Source organism: Triturus cristatus, chromosome 1_1 (assembly GCF_964204655.1).
Source record: "Triturus cristatus chromosome 1_1, aTriCri1.1, whole genome shotgun sequence".
Lineage (NCBI taxonomy): Eukaryota > Metazoa > Chordata > Amphibia > Caudata > Salamandridae > Triturus > Triturus cristatus.
This window is the reverse complement of record NC_140579.1, coordinates 131,449,880-131,467,032: the sequence shown is the minus strand read 5'-3', so window position 1 is coordinate 131,467,032 and position 17,153 is coordinate 131,449,880. Positions and strand designations below refer to the sequence as shown.

General features: G+C 43.6%; 1 protein-coding gene across 4 annotated transcripts in view; it reads left to right on the top strand.

Annotated features, from left to right (window-relative positions):
- The window catches only part of LOC146869794 (patr class I histocompatibility antigen, A-2 alpha chain-like), a 144,441-nt gene that overhangs the window by 25,472 nt on the left and 101,816 nt on the right, over window positions 1-17,153 (top strand). The window lies entirely within an intron of this gene.

Sequence of the window (17,153 nt, the reverse complement as noted above, 5' to 3'; positions counted from 1 at the left end):
TTTATAGATATGTCTGCCTTTTCCAGGTGGTTTCCAATACATGGTGAGAACTTTTCTTCCCATACCATTCTGTTCACTAACGTGTAGGGTGAGCCTGAATCGGCGACAATGTTTATATTCACACCCCCAATGGTCATGTCGCAGATGGGTTTTTTCTTTTTAGTGGTCTCAATTGCACTGACCTCATTTACTTCTTCGTCTTCTATGCTGAGGACCCACATATTTGTTTCATCATCAGATGTATCAGGGTGGCACACTTCTTCTTCATTAATGATTTTGACAGTGCGTGCATTGCGCCTCCTGCACACTTTCTGTAAATGTCCTATTACTCCACATTACGTGCATTTCACTCCCCTAGCAGGACACTTCCTGTCGTCAGCCCAATGCGAGTCATCGCCGCATCTATAACAACGCTTCATTTCGCTATTCATTCCTTTGTTGTATATAGGTTTGGTCTTTTTGTTGCTCCATGTCTGTTTCGTTGTTGACTTAACATGTGTCACTCTGCTTACTGTACCACTCTCTTTTTTTTCATTGTTCTCGGCAATAACTGCTTTAGCACTGCAACCAGTTAACTCTGCCTTCCTTGCAATGTCTATTATGTTTTGGAGAGGGTACTCCCCTTTAGCCCATAAACTGTCCTGGATATCTGCATTTGACCCTTGCTTCACGATTTGATCTCTGATGAATTCATCATGCAATGCGCCAAAAACGACAGTTCAATGCCAATTCTTTGAGTGCGGACACATAGTCATCAACGGACTCGTCTTTTCCTTGCTTCCTGTGAAAGAATTTGTATCTATCCACACCCGCACACACATTAGGCTTGTAATACGCATTTAGGTCATCTATTGCGTTAGCGTACACATCGTCTTCACCTTCCCCTCTTGCCTTTTTATTTATGCTGTTGTATACTTTGATTCCTCCTGCTCCTAGACAATGTAATAAGAGTTTGTATTTTTTTTTATGTAAATTCATCGTCCTCATGGAATTGCGATATGTAATTGTTAAAATACTCCCTCCATTCCTCCCATTTTAGTACTGGTTCACCCTTACCAGGCAGGAACGATTGTGGGGGAGAGAGATTCCCCAAATAGCCAGATGCCATACTTGCTTTTTGTACTTTTTTTTGGTAGTATTGCACAGTATGATTATTTTCCTTGTACGTTATGTATATTATTTCTTCTTCTCAGCTACTTTTTTTTTTACACAAATTGCTCTATATTTCTTATTTTGTTTCCTTTTAATTTTGCTTCAAATTTAACCTCTCTTTTTCCTTTTTTATTCCGCTGTTTTCCGATTCTTTTGTATCCACTTTACTTTATTTTTTTTATTTTTGGTCTGTTGTGGCTTAGCGTGTGAAAGCGCGATGTCACGCGTCTGAAATTGACTGAGTTGTTTATTTACTTCTTTTCCAAAATGGCCGCACGCTCCTATGCGTGATACGTCATCACTTCTATCTCCCAGCTGAATCTCTTTGTTTTTTTGTGAGGGTATTCCAGAGCTTGGATGCAGCCACAGAAAAAAGCCCTGCCTCCCTACCTTGCCTTTCGTAATTTTGAAATGATTACATGATTGTGGTTGGAGAAGCTGACTGGTCTGGAAGGAATAAACCCTTCGGAACATCTTGTTAATCTCTCTAGGTGCGGTGTTCTGCAGTGTCTTGTGAACAATACACAATGCTTTGAATCCATTTTGTTTACCCCTACCTAACGCACCCTCCCACCCCAGTAGATCGAAGGCCTACCTTGGGTCTAATGATATCGATGACCTACTCAACTCTAATTCACGTATTTTAGACACCAACAAGATTCCTCCGGGGCAAATTAAAACCATTCACGCTAACCCAAACAGAGAAAACCCTCACAACCTTAGAGTCATAAATAATGATAACCTCATGAGAGTAAACATCATCCAGACTCCCCCTCCCCCCATACACCGGTACGACCTAAATGCGTACTACTCAACTGCAGGTCAGCCAGTAAACATGCCTCTGATATCTTTGATCTCATCCAACACAATGAGATCGACATCATCATCCTCACTGAAACTTGGCACAATCCCTCTTCCACTCCTATCCTAGACCTCCTGGTGCCTCCTACCCATGACATCATTCGTCTAGACAGAGCTATGAAGCTGGGCGGAGACCTAGCTTGTATACATCGCAGCATACTCTCGGTTTCCCACTTGTTGTCCTCTACGCCATCCTCCTGCGAATACCTTTGTCTGAACATCTCAAGTAACAACCTTCCGGTGTGCAAACTACACACATTTTATCACCCTCGCTCCTTCATCAAACAATTATTGGAAATCATCTCGGTCTAACCCCAATGACCAAGCTGTAACATGCCTTAAATCATTCTTAAGTGATCACAAGTTAATTCAACATTGTGACCTGCCAACTCATAATAAAGAAGAAATTCTGGACCTCATCATCACCAAAGGACACACCATTACACTGGGTACCATTACCCCTTGCGATTAGTCCGACCATCACAGCATCTTCTTTTATATTAACAGGGAGGTGTCTCTGAGGAAGGCTCAACCAACTAAATTGAGGATTTGGAAAAGGGACCTCAGTAATACCAATACAGCTGAACTAGCAATCCACTGTAAATATGCCCTCTCCTCCCAAGTTGACATGTCTGAGGTTCATGTACTCACTGAACTTTTACAACTCTACTATCTCTAGCATCTTGGATTCCATTGCACCACTCCAACAAAAAAATGCCTCAACAAAGATATCCAAACCATGGTTCAACAGCAACTTATACTCGGAATGTCGCAACCTTAGTGCAATTGAATGATCTTGGAGATCCAAACCATCCTCGGATCAGCTAAAAATCCTTAGATCGGTTATGAGCTCCAGTAAGAAACAAATCAAGAATGCTAAGGCCGACTACTTCAGATCCCAACTTAATCAAGCCGCTAATCGCCCCAAGAAACGTTTTGAACTGGTTAAACAGCAATCAGTGGAAGCACCAACCCGCTCTGACTCTGGAATCAGCCCACCCTCATGCGACGAACTGGCTGCTTTCTTTACTGGGAAATCAAGACTCATCAATATTGAACTTGTTTCCAAGAAGGCTCTTTTGCCATCTTTTGGGTCTGCGCCTCCCCCCGGCCTTCTTAGAGAAGATCGATCCAATCAGCCTGAGCACCAAGAACAATGCCTCATGGGGCACCTTTGCTCCCCTCAGTGAAGAGACATTAACCAGATTCTTCAGAGTATCCATCCATCTAATCACTTCAGCGACCCGTTGCTACATTCGATCTTCAAAGACATCAAGGATGTCGTCACCCCCATCTGGACAAAGATTGTCAACACATCACTGTCACAAGGCACGATCCCGGATTGCCTAAAAGCAGCTCAGGTATCACCAATATTTTAAAAACTAACGCAGATAGTGCTGACCTTAACAACGTCCGCCCTATCTCTAACATTCCCACTCTACCCAAACTCCTAGAAAAATGCATCCAAACACAGCTTTGTGCTCACATCGAGAATTGTCATCTCCTGGACCGACATCAATCTGGCTTTCGGAGTGGGCACAGCACTGAATCGGCTCTCACTCACGTTATGGATGGTATTTTGAAAAGGCTTGACCAAAATTAATCCTCCTTGACCTTTCCTCTGCGTTTGACACTGTCAATCACAACAACCTCCTATTCATTTTGGAGCACAGGATGGGCCTTTCTGGCCTGGTGTTGCAATGGTTCTGGTCCTTACTCCACCACAGATCCCAAAGAGTCAAGGTGAACCACTCTCTCTCCCAGCCCTCACCAGTAGCCATGGGGTCCCCCAAGGGTTCACCCTATCTCCCATACTCTTCAACTTGTTCTTGGAACCATTAGCCAATGCACTAAATTCCACGAACATTCTCTTCCATATGTATGAGAATGACACGCAACTTTATCTGGAAATCTCCTCCCCGGATAACCTCATATCACTCAACACTACCCTAACCAATACTCAAAACTGGTTAACCGAGAACCACCTCCTGTTCAACACCTCCAAAACAGAATTCCTTCTCATTTCTCCTCTTAATCACATCCCCAAATTACACCTTTGGATGAACCACCTCACTGCCTTCAACTGCTCCCCCCTTGCTCCCCCCTCATTATTGACTCAGCCAAATCTCTCGGAATCACCCTGGACAAGCATCTGAACATGAAAAAGCATATCAGCAATGCATGCAAGGGAGCTAATCACCTGATGAGGATACTCAGGAATCTCAAACCATTCCTTTCACAAGCTGATTTCAAGTAGGTGGGGCAAGTGCTTGTTTTGCTGAGGCTAGACTATGGCAGTGCTATGCTCTGTGGCCTCCCCAAATATACCCTGGTCAGATTGGGTACGGGTACCAAAAGAAATACGCACATTTCCCCAGTCCTAAAATCCCTAAATTGGTTTCCCTCTAAAGCAAGAATACAACTAAAGATTGCCTGCCTATCTCACAAAGCCCTCTATTTCAAAGCCCCCAGTTATCTAGCGCAAAAGCTAGAATTATCCGGAGGGGGTAGACCTTCAAGAAGTGCTAACTCTCTCCTCCTGAACCACAGATCTTGTGCAAAAATAGAACTTGTCACCGAGCTTTCCCCGGCTCTGCTCCTAAGATCTGGAACTCTCTCCCACCGGAAGTACGTAGAATCTCCTCCACGGTTGCTTTCAAATTGGAAGTTAAAAGATTCCTTCTGAACAAGTTCTTACCTTAAAAGGCTTGGATCGTCTGCTCTAATGCATTGGACTTACACCTTTAAGCCCTGCGCTGGGTGCTTTTCTTCTTTTACTAATCATTTGCTCTCCTCCTAGTTGGCTATGTACCAGTTATTGTCTTATTCTCATTTGACCCGTTTTGTCTGTAACTGTTTTGTTTGGTATTCTTATTTTGATGCCAGTACTGTAATTGTTATCTTCCTTTCCCTCCAATTGTGAAGCGCTCTGAAATCCTTCGGGATCATGTTCACGCCATATAAAACTCTATAAATAAATAAATGCATTTGTTCACAGGTAGCCAGTAGAGCTTAGCTATCCCGGCCGAGAAAGACTGATATTTGGGGATATCAAGGACCAGTCCTGCTGCATCATTTTGGACAAGTTGCAGTTTTGCAGTAGTCCTGTCTAGAGGAAATCAGCTTACGTGCTGGCATAGTAATATAAGGAAACACTTTTCTTGATTTCTGATTTTCCAGAAACAGAAACCATTCGATTGATATGATTGTCAAATGACAGGTTTTTAACGACCAGAGCCGAGATTTTTAACAGAGTCAGTGGGAGTGGGTAACGTACCCAACATATCTGGGCACCAGGACCTGGTCCAAATGAATGGGGAACTACCTAAGATCAAGACCTCCGTCTAAGATAATTTTTTCCCATCCAGATGGCCACTGCTTGCATGCAGTTCTTGAAGTTAGTGGAAGTCGCCTCTAAAGTTTTGCTAATTGACACAATAATTTGCGTGTCATCCACATCAGATATGGCTTGAAGCCCGAAAGACCTAATAAGTCTAGCCACTAGGGAAATGTAAAGATTGAATAGGGTAGGGCTCAAGTGTGAGCCCTGGGGAACCCCACATGGCAGGCTGAGGAATTCAGAACAGAATTGATCCGCCATAACTGTATGTGCCCTGTTACTGAGAAAAGATGTTAACAGCTTCAATGCTGACTGTTTTCTCTTTCCTGCAGCCATCCTGCAACCAGGGTAGGAGAGATGGTGTCAAAGGCTGTGGACAAGTCTAAAAGTATCAGTGCTGGAGCCTGACCTGCGTCAGCCATGGTTCTGATGTCATTCACTGCAGACACCAGTGAGGTTTCTGTTTCATGGTTACTGCTGAATACAAACTGGGAGGCATCCAGTAGCTCATTGTGTTCCAAATAAGCCATCAGATGGGCATTCAGGTGCTTTTCCAGGATTTTAGCTGGGGTAGGCAGCAAGGAAATAGGCCAATAGTTTTAACTCAGTAGGGTCCAGATTCGTTTTTTTGAGTAAAGGAACATACTAGAAAGGAAGTTAACCAAGGTTATCTAGGTGTTCTGATCGTACTCCGAATACCTCCATGACCACCAACTCCACGACAACACTCAGTCTGGTTTCAGACCCAACCACTGCATGGAAACTGCCCTCATCACTGCCACGGTTGACATCCACATGACTTAGGACAGAGGAGACACGGCAACCCTCATCGTCCTGGATGTCTCCTCAGGGCTTGACACAAAGTTCCATCCACTACACATGCATTGCCTACACAACATCAGAATCCAAAGACAGACATGTCGATGGATCTGCTCCTTCCTGACTGGAAGGACCAAGTCAGTCCCCCTGGCACTGTACACCTCGGATGTCCACAACCTCATCACCAGCTTTCTGCAAGGATCCTCCATGAGTCGGGCTCTGTTCACTGCATACATGATCTCTATAGCCAGCATCATCTGCTGTCATTACATCAGCGTCCTCTCAAATGCCCACGACACGCAACTCATTCTCTTCCTCACAGACAAGATGCCCAGTACCGGGATGATGATTGCCCCATGTGATGGACCGAAACGGCCCAACCACAACAAGAACCTCAGTATTGTCATCAACAGCAGATTCGAAATGACCACGCAAATCAATGCTGCCACTGCATCATGCTGAGGAAGATTTTCAAAACCCAGAATCCGCACCCTGAAAATCGTCATGCATGTCCTGGTCACAAGCAAGCAGGACTACAGGAACACCCCCGGGATCAACAAAAACTCACCAAAAGGCTGCAGACCATTCAGACCTCTGCAGCCATCAGCCTAAGGGATATTTTGGTCCACACCAGATCAAAAATCACTCACCCCCAAGAACAGAGCACCCTAGGGTTCCTCCCCAGAGTCATGGGCAATCTCTCTTGTGGGCAATGATCAGTATGCCCTATGACAAAATGCAGCAAATACACCTTGGGAGCAGAGAAACCATACCAATTGTAGTTCATATAATATAATTTACATGATTGAATGCCCCTTTATGTCAGGATCTGGAAGAGTTCAGCAACGGGTAGACTAGAGGGCCCTGGTTTTGACTGTACTTGTCTGCCAGAGATAAGGGCGGCGCATTCTAGTAGCCACGATGACGCTAACACTAGGTAGCGCACAGCAGATAGTGCCCTCTGGAAGGAGGCCCAATGGGAGGAAAAGCCAGCAGGCAAAAGCTTCCATATGACAACAAGACTCTGGAAGCAGGAAGGCCAGGACAAGACAGCACTGTACGGGAGGCAGCGAGACCAGGAAGATAGACTTCAATGCTCCTCTCTGCATCTCTCTGTACTCTCGTCTCTGCATCTCTCTGTACTCTTTGTGAATACCTCACCCCTCTGCGCAGAAACCTTGGCTTCAACCTCTGAAGTGCTCGATAGTTTGAAGGGGATGGGAATACTGCCTGAATAGAAGCTGATTATAGGTCTAATACCCTGGCTATTTGTCTCAAAGTTATCCATTTGAACATCAACATTCTCCAAATCTCCTTGCAAATGTTCTTTAGGGTAACCTCAATATACATTCCAACATCCAAATCTGAAATCCTAAAAGCACGGTCTCTTTTACTGGTTCTAGACATGATTTTCTCCTGTTTTCCACAAAACCTAGATCCTCCAGTACTCGAACAGCAAGCATTGTGAGCTCCTGTGCTAATTTCCTGCTCTATGACCTAATCAGGATGTCGTCCAAATATACTATCAATCGCACTCCTCATGACCACAACAAGGCCACTATTGGTTTCATCACTATTGTGAAGCACCACGGGGCCGATGTCAAACCACAAGGTAGACTTTTGAATCTCCACATTATCCCCTGCCACTGAAACTTCAAGTAATCCCTCTGTTCCTGACGTAATGCGACCATCAGATACGCATCCTTCAGATCTGATCGAGTCAACCAACACCCTCTCCTCAAGAGATCTCTCAACATATGAATCCCTTCCATCTTGAAATGGTTGTACTGGGCCCAATAGTTTAACTCTTTCGAATTTATGACAGACAGCCCTTGTCCTTATTCTCTACAAGAAAGAGGTTGTTTACAAATACGATTTTAGCATCTCCTGCTCTCTCTATGGCCCCTTTCCTTACAATCTCCTATACCTCCTGATCTCCTGATTTTTCCTCCTTTTCTGAAAAACTCAATGCTCTTGGACGTCTTTCCTGTATCGGACTTTGCACAAATCTATCCAATATCACTCACTGTTTTTTAACACCCATGGATCTGATATTATTTCTTTCCATCTGTCTAAAAAATGGGCCAACTAATTCTTCTGGAGTACACAAAGGGACTTTTTCCAAACATACCTTGTTGCCTTGCCCTTTTGCCACTTCTATATCTTCCTCTTCCTTTCTGCCCCTGGGGGTATAATCAAGTTGTTTGGAATCAAGATGATCGAAATTGGCTGGGTCTATTGCCACACAAAAAGGAATTTAGTTTTGATCCTGAAACCACGGCAGAGGAATCATCCTTGCATTCTCCCGGTCCCACCAAAAACCTTTCTAATATCTTTCTGCACCGTTTGAATTGAATTGAATGCTCCAGCATATCTAGCCATTTCTTTTACAAATTTGACTCCAAAACGAAGACCCTTGGCATCTTAACCCAACTCTCTGCCTGCTAACTCTGCTAATTTTGGGTCTATTCTCGTCAAGATGCACTTCCTACGCTCTGCTCACAATGTTGCGTTAGTGTTTCCTAATAAGCACACAGCTCCTTGTACCAATTGTCACAGCTCCAACACATATACTGCAGTCTCCTGCAAATACACCTCACATAAATCAAACATTTTGCTCAAGGGTCCAAACATATCAAGAAGGCGGTCTTGACACCCCTTCAGCCCCTTATCCAGACCATGTCTATGAACCTCCCAGACTTATTCAAGAAAGTAAGCATCTTTGCATCTAGTTTGGGCGTATATGCCACCTTATTGGCCAGAGAAAGTCTTGGGCACTGAACGAAGTCTTGTTCTTACTTCTTTAGGCATTTCACCCGTTTTGTCTGTAACTGTTTTGTTTGGTATTCTGGCATTGACTCTGTTCTGGAACCACTAAGTAAATTCTGCGATTTCTATCTACGCCCCTTAGTGAGTAAGACCCCCACCTACCTGAGGGACACCACAGAGGTCCTCAATCTCATTGATCTCTTTCCAGATGCAGACAAAATAGACTTCCTAGTGACAATGGACGTGGAAGCCCTCTATACAAACATACCACAGGATGCCACTTTGGAAGTATTAGAGGACACCCTCAGAAACATCAACCCTTGGCCTTACATCACCCCTATTCCATTTATTTGCGACTGTGCTTCCCTTGCTCTGAAAGAAAATTTCTTTGCCTTTAAATCCCAACTATTCCATCAGATACAAGGCACGAGCATGGGAAGCACATTCGCGCCGAGCCTGGCATGCCTTTACATGGCTCATTTTGAGGAACAACACATTCTAGGAGATAACAACCCCTTTAAGGAACACATTCTTTTATGGCCTCGTTACATTGACGATGTCATTTTATTTTGGCAAGGGAATGAAGAACAGTGCATGGAATTCTGCAATTGGGTTAACACTCTCAACCCTTATTTGAAATTTACAAGCACAAGATCACGCCAAAAAATTCCCTTTCTGGATCTCCTTATATCATTGGAGAATGGTTGCCTTCATACAACCAACTACAAGAAGCCGACAGACAGGAACAATCTCCTGATCTATGACAGCCACCACCCAAGAGCACTCAGAAATAACCTCCCAGTTGGCCAATTCCTACGCCTTCGGAGGAATTGTGACACCAAAAAGGAATTTGAGATACAGTCTGATCTTCTCAGTAACAATCTGGCTAAACGACATTACCCAAAAAACATCATCCGTCAAGCTCATAAGAGAGCCAGAAACAGCCCCAGAGAATCTCTTCTTGAAATAAAAGAAAAACCTGTATTGGACACTATGACTTGTGTCACTACTTTCACTCCAAGCTCCAACAATGTACGAAAGGCCATCAAAAAACATTGGTCTATACTGAATTCAGGATCATTTGACCCTGGCCCACCACCTCTGTTCGCATTCAGACGAACGCAGAATTTGAGAGACCACTTGGTACACACTAGGCCAAGACCACAAACTACACCTCAATCGACACTTTGGTCTTTACCACCAGTAGTAGGCCATTATCCGTGTGGCTCTTGTTCCACATGTGCTGAAACCATGATTTCAAAAGAAATCGACTTGGGCCTGGCGACACCTTGGCGCCAAACTAGACACACGAATTGCAACACGACCAACTGTGTCTATACCATCGTCTGCCCATGCGGCATGAGATATGTGGGAATGACCACAAGAGCAGCTAAGATTCGTATAGGGGAGCACAAAAGTACCATAAGACGAGGGAAAACAAACACGAAATTATTGACACATTTCGCAGAACAAGGACACACAGCGAATAGTCTAAGATGGACCATCATTGTTTCCAATCCTAACTGGACAAAACGTACTCTGTTCAGACAGGAGCAACGATGGGTCCACAGATTGGGATGTGACACTAGGGGCTTGAATGATGAAATTCCCTGGGTTGAGCTAATATGACACCTTCCTTCATACCATTCCACACATCTTATAATGATCTATACTTTGATATATTGATCAATAGTAAATATGAAGAGAAAATTACGATCCTCAATGACACAAACAATGTTTGAACACTCCGATGCATTGTTCAAAAAAGAAAAAGATGAAAAACCCATTACGATCCCTAATATCACAAACATGGTTCATACGAGAGAATTCCACGCCACTCTTTTATGTAGTCCGCATGGCTTAATAGCACACTCCCCTTGAAAAGACATCATTTAGATTCAATTCGACATTTCTTTATGCCGAGAACTTTATTGATGTCCCGCGACGTATGCAAACGTGTATCCCTTCGAATACGTTGGCACTCCTCCTTGTCAGACACACCCCCGGTCTCCATTACAACTGAATGTTCTGTCCCACTATGTCATCTCCAAGTACTAAACAATTCCCATGGTTTCCAGGGCTAACAAAAAACACAACGACCAATAAGGTCCGGTGACGCCCAGAATCACCCTGACTACACACGACGCTACGTCATGACGTCATTTTTCGGCGTCCCGGGACCGCCCCTACCCGGAACTAAGCAATCACGAAGTAACATACTTATAAACGTGTTTTCAAAACTTCCCTTGTCCATTCCAGCGCTGTCCGGAGGAGGGGTAGGTTACTTCACCCTTGGCGAAAGAGCACCCGTGAGTATCCACTTAAAACCAATGAGGTGAGCTCATGCGCTCTGTGTCTGATGACAGCTTACCGACATCCATGATAATTTTTGTTTCCTCTGTCCAGTTTCTCTTTCTGCCTACTCCGCGTTGCTGATGGAGCCCATTCCCTATACTTTCAGGGTAGGCTTAATCATGTAGCTCCGTGCTTGGAAAAGATTCTCACAAACAATAGCGTTCCATTATCACGTAATGACCGCTACAAGTCTTCTTACACAGGTTGTCAAATACTCATTGGTGGCACTCGAGTATTGTTAATAGATCTAATATTACTCGCACCCCACCATAGCGGTCTTGAGCACGATGTTGAATACTGTTCCAACACAAGTCATTTGTACCTGCATGCAATCATTTGAAGCATGGTTTAAACTTTACTCCTTTTGCTTGGTAACATTGCAATCACAACAGATCTTGTTTAATGATTACCAGATGCTATGTTTTATTTTCTCTCTCCCATATCCATTTGTGTGTCTCTCTTTGTGTATTTCTACCCGATCCAGGTTGGGTAAAGGTTATCCATACAAGAAGTTGTACCTACCAGCGCGTGGACGCTGGATTTACCTATTATTAAGGTATCACAGGTTTACAACACAGCACCTTTTTTTAAACCTGTTCCCCTTCATTCACAACTGTTTCACCCACTTATAGTTTGGTCCTGACGAAGCGCATCGGGATCCCTTAAGGACCCACCTTGAAGCGCGAAACATGTTGACCATTTATTATTAGGACTCACACGCACCGTCCTGAGAGCAGCAGTAATCCTCACATCTGCCCTCTTTATTTCTTTTCCAAGAGGAGCTTCAGGACCACCATTTTAAACTTTTACTAGGTAGAGTTGCGAATAAAGGTCTTATACTTTATCCAGTAATTTTTAAATGCACCACTCACAACCCTTTAGATAGGCCCACACACCCCCATGCACAACTGCGGCGTCTCCAAACAAAAGATCTCCGACAAAGAGCCCTCTTGCGGGGCCCGTGGGGGACTGCAGCGCCACCCCCACGAGGAGCAACGCCCCATGATGAAGCAAGACACTCGAAAGGGTGTGTGAGGGCACTATATTCAAAAGGAGAAATTCCCCACACTCTACCCGATCTGTCTACACTTCGAGAGTACACACGACCCTCTTTAGGAACAGTTACCCTCTCAATATATATATATTTCATGCCTAATCCAATACTCCATGTATTCAGCTACATGCCTAGCTGGGACCCACTCTTCTTTCTCAACCTTTTCACTTTTGTCCATTCCACCTCTTCCTCCTCAGAGGCATCAAAATCTAATGAAGATGAAATCACAATATCTCCACTGCTGGAGGATTCATCACAGACAATTCCTCTGTGTTCTCCCTTACCGGCCTGTATCGCTTTGCCACTCAACTCTGTCCGAGTTGCCTTCCGTCCGCCTTTTTGAACAAAAGCACCTTAGTGACCGTCTCTTTATGAATATGCTTTTGTTTCCGAGTCGCCTTTCTTCTACTACCTCCAACCGTTGCCTTTCCTGCGACCTCATCAACAGACCAAAACTGTTCAACCTCCATTCTATTTCCAAATCTTCCTTCTAGTTTCATCATACAATCATCAATTCTCTTCCCTAACTGTGTTGCCAACACAGATACAGCCTTACTAACAAAATCTTGTCCCTTGTCCTCAACACTTCTTTCAACCACACCATTTTCCTCCTTGATGCCAAATATCACCCAGATTAAATCTCCAAAATATCTGTAAAAATCCTCAAAGGCACTAACCAACTAAAACAATTCACTATCAACACACTGGACACCAAGTTCCAATACTTCTCTCTTCACCTCAGTGTTGAGCAACTGACAAGAAAAAATGGACTTTTATTCCCTAAAGATGTCCGCTACAAGTGTAACTGTTAATATGTATCCTGGTCCATATGAAAATGCCCTCCTGCGTCTACTGACGCTCCAACGGCAGCCGAAATGGTTAATCTAGTCCGCTCTGCTCACAAGCAGTGCTTGCATTATCGCTCAAGATTGATGGAGTCCAAAGCTAAGACCCCTGATTAATTTTAACTTCAAATCCTCTTCCGTTCTGATCTCCGGCACTCCCTCTAGATCAGAAGCAGAAGATAGCCCAATGTATGTGCATTCCTGGACTACTGGTCATGCACTAAAAAAAAACTTGCATGCTGGAGAGCACCTCGTGCCTGCACCGTTCCTCTCACCCACTCAGACTTAAAGTCACATGGCGGAGAGAGCCTCGTACCCGCGCCATTCAACAGGTCACGGTGCGTAGAATGCTTTCATTTGAAAAAATAAAAAATACTTACCGCAGCTGATATGCAGCAAATTCTCCGATACTCCAACCACTACTAAACATCCAGTAAGCTTTTAACAGTAAACCCATAAATTCTGCCACCAAATTTTCATTCATAAAAATTGTACAAAAACATTTATCATAATAAATACCTAATTATTAAATTTAAAGATATTCAATCATATGCCAAATCTCTGTATCAACTCATTCAATTCACACTAAATCCACTCACATAACTGACTTCTCCAAATTAACAGAACTGTGAGCAGCAACAAAGATGGAAGATGTTTGCCTCACAAGGTATTTTATAGAGATTGGAATGTTCTAAGTTTTGTTTGTTTATAGTTACTGCTATGAGTTGGCAATTAAAGAGGTATGCATAATACTGGCCTCTGTGTCTCCTTGCCATTAAATCTCAAGGCGGAGTGTCTTGGATGGAAATAATCTAGTTCTTCATTTGAAAACTTAGTTCTTTTTATCTTTTTAGCCGTCAGTACTTGCAAGGAGTACCCACTCTTTTTGAGAGACTTTAGATCAATCAGCTTGAATCTTTCAAAAAAAAGATTGAGCTACTCCCACTATTCTTTGAGGAGGAGGAATGCTCTGTGATAGTTTGAGGACATTTTCATGACAGAGCATCTGCAAATGTATTCTTGCTGGGAATAAAGGTAATAAGGAAGTCATAATGGTTAAAAAAAAAAAAGTAAGCCCAACTGGCCTGATGGCTGTTTCCATACTATTTCTGAAGCATTGGAGATTGTGATGATCCTTTCGGATTTCAAAGGGTTCTTGAGATCCCATTCAGAAATGCCTCCACTCAGGACAGGTTTTCTCATGGCCAAGAGCTCCCTTTCTAGGACAGAATAATTTATTTCCCAATCAGACAAGATATGAGACAAATTAAAGATAGGTTGTTCAAGACCATCATCTTCCTGACATTGAAGAAGCACAGCTCCATTGGTCCGGTCTGAGGCATCAGTTTCCACAATAAACTTTTTAGTGTTATACGGATGACGCAAGATTGGTGCTCACATAAGGGCCTTCTTTAAGCCTAGAAAGGCTTTCTCAGCTTGATCATCCCAGTAAAAACCATGATGAAGCATACCTTTCTTTAGGATTTGATATTTTCTCTGGTTAGCTGAACAAAGCTTTCAATGAACTGTCTGTAGAAGTTTGGAAAGCCAAGGAAACACTGAGTTTCTTTCACATTAGATGGAGTTAGCCAATCCAGAATAGGGGAAACCTTGTGCTGATCCATTGAGACTCAAGTACTGTTGATCTAGAGCCACGGTAGTCTATTTCGGCTTCTTCAAAATGACACTTCTTCAACTTACAAAACAGCCAATTCTGATGTCTACGTAATACCTAGCTACCATGTGTGGGTGATGTAGGAGAGAATCTCTGGACAACACTAGTATGCCATCGAGATAGAATACCACATATTGATTAAGCATCTCAGCAAACATATGCTCCATGAAAAGTTGATAGACTGCTGGAGCATTGCTCAAACCGAAAGGCATGATACAGTATTCAAGAAACCCAAGTGGGGTTCTAAAGCATGTTTTCCACTCATCTCCCTCCTTAATGCGTAGCAGTTCATATGCTCCACCTAAGTTTAATTTGGTGAAGCCCTTAGAGCCTCTAATGGCTTCCAAAATATCTTTGGTTAGAGGTAATGGCTACTGGTCCTGCACTGTGATCTCGTTTAATCCACTATAGTCTATTCAATGCAACGTTTTCAGGAATAAAGAACATGGAAGCCCCAGCGGGGATGAGAATCGGGTAACAAGGTGATTCTGCAAGTTCGCCTTTAGATATAACCTCAGAGTTTCCATCTCAGATTCTGAGAGGGAGTAAATCCTACTGAAAGGGTGTCTCCAGGTTCAATGGTAATGGTAGAATCAACATCCCAATGAGGCTGTTAAAAGACAACTTATCTGCCAACATTGAACTCATTAGCATTTCTGATTATGCAGCTATCTCTATCTCTTTTATAGTTCTGCCCCCCAACCTAAGAGCCAATCATGAAGATTGAATTCTGAAATTCTGGAGAATGAAGCTGATGTACGGGAGCTGAGCCAAAAGTTGACAATGTTCCTAGAAGACAACATTTCCTCTGTCTCTTCTCCAGTCATCCCTTGGGATACCTTCAAATATTTTTCCTGAGGACAGGTGATAAGCCGGATGTCTTAGAAAAACAAAGATAAAACATCCTCTTTAGATAAATTGGACGTAGACATTAAATCGCACAAAATTCTTTTCAGAAGTTTTGAAGGATGCTTCTGCCTTGACTTGGTTAAAGAAGCTGAAATACGAATATAATAAAATTGTGAGTAAAAGTGCACATCTGTGTGTCCGAGCACAGAAGGGTAAGAAACTGTTTTACTTAAATAGCAGGAAGATCGTTCTGTAGTTAACAAGCCTCGATGGGTCAACGGAGGGTTTCTTTATCAAAGAGTGGACAGTTGCGTATTTTCTAAATGTCTGGGACGGTCGCAGAGGAGATGGAAGCATTCAGATTAGATGCAAACATTACACTGATGGGTTGCTGTTCTCTGGAGTAGGCATGGTGGGGCCTGAGGTTCGATGGGTCCTCAGAATCGATGGACTTCATGGTGGCGGTGGATTCTGCTGGGTTGATGATGGGCCATGTGGTTGGCATTGGTTCTTTGGATAAGACCAGGTCGTGCTTGACGAGGTCTGTTGGGTCCATTTGCGAATTAAAGTTCCTTTAAATGCCGGAGATTGTGTTGCTGAAGAATTGATACAGATTGTTACAGAGTGCCTGTGCGGGGGTGATCAAGTTGGACACAGCCACGAGTGAGTTATCTTGCCAATATTATTCCCGCAGATCTCTGCAGTAGGTGCATTAACCGCCAGCATTATCTTGCCAGTACCATTATCCCCTACACATTGCTGGGCACACAGATCTCTGAGACACGTTCATTATTCAACGGAGTTATCTTGCCAATATTATTGTCCACTAAAAGTTACTGGACACAGATCTCTGCAGCAGGTGCATTGACCGCCAGAGTTATCTACCAGTACTATTATTATTTCCTAAAAGTTACTGGACCCACGGAGTTATTTGAGGCGAGTGCATTCACCGACAGAGTTATCTTGCTAGTACTATTATGCCCTAAAAGCTGTTGGCCACACACATCTCTGCAGCAGGTGCCCACACCTCAGGAGCTATTTTAAAATGCAGCCTCTTTGTGATCAGTTAAGTAAACAAGAGCAAATCTAGTGTCACTTTTGTCCTTGTGGCTGAGTTTTTATAAAACTGAATGTATACACCGACTGTCGGAGTGTGCTTTTAATGACTGCCCCTGTGACTCAGCCCCTCTGGACTCCACCCCCCTTCCCCTGCCACACCTTGACCCCCACTTAGGGGTTCCCAGAGTATTGTTTCCTGATCCCAGCTCCGTACATACAGCTGTTTCTCCTTCAGAGAATGGGTTGAAGTCACAGCAGGGCCTTTAATGCCTACAGGGTCAATCGGAGAGTGGTTTAAGTAGGCGGCTCTCTGTCTCTAATTGGGGTCCTGCCTAAATAGATGTTGGGGTTTTGTACAGAGCTGAGGGGGCCTGG